Here is a 5,051-nt window from a genome sequence, read left to right as displayed (position 1 = left end):
ACTACTGTAGTTACCTGGGTTATTGCTGTGTGTTCGTTGTTCGGCTTATTGTTTTTGCATTACTAATGTTTTGTATTATCATTCTGTACTATTAGTTGTTTCTATAAGCACATGGAAGTACAGAGAGAAAAGAGAGGGTTAGGGTTAGAGAGTTAAAGAGAGAAAGTCAGAGTTGAACCACTGGAACAAACCAGACTCCACTGCTGGGCGTGAAGGTGCCAGTTTGGTGGCCCTGCAGTTGCAGCAGATGGCCTGGACCATAAAGCTTCAACCTGCGAGGCTTCCCAGGTTCACACCTCCTGCTGGCTGGGAGCAGCAGCAGCAGCAGCAGGTCTGGGTCCCTGCAGTTCAACCGGGGCTGAGGCTCCACTGGCTAAAAGCTGGAGGGTTGCAACAGCACTGGCTGTTTTAGCCAGTGGAGGAGTCTGGTTTATTCTAGGTCTATACTCTGATTCTTCTCCTCCTTGCAGCCTCGTCCACATCCGTCCATCATCACCAGCCAGCTGTTTCAAAACGTCACCAAGCCAGCGCCCAATCCAGCGTCCACATGGAAGTGACATCATCAAAGACTGATGACGTCACTGTCTCCATGGAAATGTATTGGAAGCGACACAAGATCCAGGACAAATCATTTACAGCTGGAATTCAATGAAGCGACCAACAGCACCGCTGCACTGCAAACTGGTGAAATTGTATCAAAACTGAGGATCGACCCGAGTAGAATCTCGTTTTTGTTTTTGTTTTTTTTGTTTTTTACCGAACCGTTCGGTTCTCCCTGTTCGGTTCGAAACACAACGACAAACGCCCCTCAAATCCCCCCCGTCCTTCATCCTCTCTCTCTCTCTCGCTCTCTCTATCACAGCTGATGGTTTACCACATGGGAGGCTCTGGCGCTGCTGATAATATGATAATAGCGTTTATTAATTACTTTCATCCTTCAACACACACACACACACACACACACACACACACACACACACACACACACAAGCCGCAGGCATTTTGGCACGTGGGCGTCTGTTGCGCGTGGGTGGGGGAGGGGAGGGTGGGGCGTCGCTTTCATCACCTCGCGGTTTGTTGCTGGAAGGTGTGACGCCCCCCCCCCTCCCCCTGCCCCCCCCCCTACCCTCTAACCCCCCTCCCCCCAACCAACACTCGCCTCCTGCTTCACGCGTCGTCGTTAAACGGCGGGATTACCATTAACGCGACCGTAATAGGCGCGCGCGTGTGCGAGTGTGCGTGCTCATCTATGAAGCAGGATCGGTGGAAATGGTCGCGCGAACAACCAGATGAGTGACGACGTCACGAGTGGTAGAACGACGTTTAAAAACAAATCAATCATTAAACAAAAAAAACAATCCAAACAGCTCCTGCAGAGACCCACTATTGGGTCGCGGACCACCAGTTGAGAAACGCTACCTTTAAACAGCACAAACTAAAAAAAAAAAAAGTGAAAGATTTAACGTTTCTACCTTGCTATTAGACCAGGCATGGGTGGGCAAACCACGGCCCGGGGCCCATATGCGGCCCATTGAACCTTTGTATTCCGGTCTGGCTGAACTTGAAGAAATGGTATTGATCGTCAGTCAGTCATCAAACTGAGATCTGGCTGCTTCAGGGAAATATATGAGCGAGTTCACGCTGGAGGAAGAGGATAAAACATTAACTATGCCACATCAATCGCTGACTTATTGGATAATCACCAGGTAATGCAAAAAAACAACAAGCAACCTCAAAAATTCCAGCTCTTTCACCGCGCACGCGTGAACACAAAGCCGTGCCAAAAATCTATTTCGCTCCGAATGATGGAAACAGCTCACGGGTCTGTAAAGTGAGGGTTGAGGTTTGGATGGAAGAACACAGCAACACAGCGGCTGCTGGTGGTAAAACAGCCGCTTTCCTGTTTGGTGGTGTTTGCTCGGTCGGACCTCTGAAGTGTTTAAAGACTTGAGCCAGGTTTTATTTAAAGTCAACAGATTAGAGGGTCTCCTTCAGAACCAAGCTGAGCTTCAGCCAAGCTTATTTATCCACCGGGTGTTAAACCCCCGACGGGACTGAGGTGAAAGCAGCTCTGTGAGGCCTCCAGCTGAGGAGCCTGGGTGTAGAAAGATCTCTGGATTAGGACTCCAGTGGCGTTTGTGCAGCAGGTCTGGTGAAAAAGGTCGACAGGAAATTATTGGATGGTGTTTAAATGACTTTTCTTTAGATGTCGTGTGTGTTAAAAGTGTGCACAGTAGGTGGGAGCTGAGGTTGTGAGGAGGAAGGTCCCATCGTCATCATCATCATCATCATCATCATGTCAGGAGAAGAAGAGGAGACGAAGAGCCGAGATTCAGGAATCAAAAATCACTGCAATTCATTTTCAGATGTTTGCCAAACCACTCGGACCAATCACAGCCTCCTATTGTCCGATACAGCGGAGGACAAACTTTCTGCCCGGTGGGGGCCACTGTGGGTGGTGAAATATGAGAGAGGGGGGCAGCGGAGCAGCAGCAGATGGATGGAGTGTTCTGGTGAGCCACCTCATAGGAGGAAACAATGCATCATGGGATATCATGGAGAAAACATGTTGCTGGAATGTCAATGGGAAATGAAGCAAAGCAAAGTTGCAACCAAGTCAGTGTCTTTGAAGCCCCACCAGGGGGTTTAGCTCTTAGAACCACCCAGAACCATCCAGAACCACCCAGTACCACCCAGTTTGATGACTGACTGACTGTTCATATCATTTCTTCAAGTATCGGTGGGCCGGCTGACAATAGTTTAACGGGCCGCACATGGGCCCCCAGGCCGTAGTTTGCCCATGCCCTGCCTGGTCTAATTGTTCCAACACATTAGGGGTGCGTGAAGGTGGGTGGTGATGAGGAGGAGCTCCAGCAGGGAGGGAGGAGAGCAGAAACAGCTCCCAGGCTTGGAGCAGCAGCAGCAGCAGCAGCAGCAGCAGCAGCAGCAGCAGCAGGCTCTGCTGAAGAAGCTGAGAGTGAGCAACGTTCCTCAGCTGGGGTTCTTTCTGCAGTCCTCTCACCAGCAAACACCAAGGAGTGATTATAGAGGTCTTCCTATAAATTCCATCACATGCTGTTTTCCCCTGTAAACACAGCTGCCTCCATCCACTGGACTCGGATGGTGTGTTTGTTGGAATGTGTGTGAATGTCTTAAGAAACACAAGGTTGAATTTTTCTTTCCCGTCGTGGAGTGAAGCAGCTGAAGTGATAATTGCTTCAGTCGCTGATCGCTGATCGCTGATCGCTGATCGCTGATCCCCCCCCCCCCACACACACACACACCCACACACCCACCCGGCAGGATGCTGCGGTGGGGAAGTATTCTGGATTTTGGTTTGAGTGCAACCTTTAATGAGTGGAAAAAAGGGAAAGGAGGGAGTGGACTGGCAGCAAACACTCAGGGAAGAAAATAAATAAATAAATAAATAAATAAATAAAGATGACGCAAAACAGCTGCAATTAAATTAAATTGATTCACAAAGCCACAGATTGAGAATACAAGTTTTCCTGTTGACCCTCAGCCCTGCTATTTAGCACAGTCATACATTCATATATATATATATGTATATATATATATATATGTATATATATATATATATACAAATATATACAAATATATACATATACACATACTGTAAATATATATGTAGTATAGAACGCCAGTTCTCCCATTGATCTGAGGCCGCGCCATTTAACACATTCATATATATATATATATATATATATATATATATATATATAAATACATATATATATATATATACATATATATATATATATATATACACACATATATATATATACACGTGTATGTGTGTGAATATATGCATATACATAAACGTGTATACACACACACACACACACACACACACACACACACACACACACACACACACACACACACACACACACACACACACACACACACACACACACAACTGCGTCCAAAATAGAAGCAAGCTTCCAGCAGCGCTGCTTGCTTGTTTTCCTGCTTTATTGCTGCTGGTGACTTCACCTCCATGCGGGACTCCAGGTCCATAAAAGCGCAGCGGCGCCTGTTAAACTTCACCATGAAGAAGAAGAAGAAAGAAACCCAGCACACCGGCACCGTTCTGACAACATACTGTAAAAACACTGCGGTAATAAGCCAGCCAATGTTTGAACATTCGCACTGAAAAATCAATCATTTCCATCTGAAGAGCTCCACCAAGCAAGCAAGCAACCAATCAGCTGGACGGTGGTGAAAGCACAGGTCCGGGCCCCCCCCCGGGGGTCAGCAGCCACTTCGCCTTGTAAACGTGAGAACCTGCTACAGCAACACATGGACCACACAGGTGATTGCATTCTTCTTTCACTCACTCATCCATCCATTCATAGTTTCCCAACTCACTGCTCGGCACCAAACAAAGATCTAAAGCAGGCATGGGCAAACTACGGCCCGGGGGCCCATATGCGGCCCGTTAAGCTTTTTAGTCCGTCCTGCTGAACTTGAAGAAATGATATCACCAGTCAGTCAGTTGCAACAGCTGCATCTGCTCCATGGTTGCAGTGTTTCCAGAGTCATTTCCTAAAAGAGCTCAACACCCTGGTGGTTCTGGGTGGTTCAGGTTGGTTCTAAGAGCTGAACACCCTGGTGGTTCTGGGAGGTTCTGAGTGGTTCTGGGTGGTTCTAAGAGCTGAACACCCTGGTGGGGCTTCAAAGACAGACACTGATTTGGTTGAAAGGAAAAACGGACTCGTCACAAAAGGGTGAATGGAGACGGTCAATGGGTCGCTTCCAAACAGCTGCAACACATCCAAACTTTCACTCTGCATGGAGTTCAAGACACATTGTCACACATTTTTTCCCTAAACGTTCTTGTGGACCTGCTGGAGAACCAAAGAAGAGCAGCGACCGTCTCGCTTAGAGGCTCTTTGTCTGATCTTAGCAGAAATGTTTTTTCTTCAGATTGAGGACAGGACGTTCTTCATGAGGCGATGATGCACAGAGAACCCCCCCCACACCTCCAGTAGTCTCTCTCACACACATACACACAGACACACACGGAA

General features: G+C 47.6%; 1 protein-coding gene across 1 annotated transcript in view; it reads right to left on the bottom strand.

Moving 5' to 3' along the window:
* LOC142904183 (E3 ubiquitin-protein ligase TRIM39-like) overlaps positions 1–5,051 on the bottom strand; it is a 138,898-nt gene that overhangs the window by 105,413 nt on the left and 28,434 nt on the right. The gene's annotated exons all lie outside the window — the stretch shown is intronic.

The sequence above is a fragment of the Nelusetta ayraudi genome, unplaced genomic scaffold, assembly GCF_046127955.1.
Source record: "Nelusetta ayraudi isolate G7.1 ecotype Tasmania unplaced genomic scaffold, CSIRO-AGI_Nayr_v1 ptg000123l, whole genome shotgun sequence".
Classification (NCBI taxonomy): Eukaryota; Metazoa; Chordata; class Actinopteri; order Tetraodontiformes; family Monacanthidae; genus Nelusetta; species Nelusetta ayraudi.
Note: the sequence above shows the minus strand (reverse complement) of the source record. Positions and strands in the feature narration are given on the sequence as shown.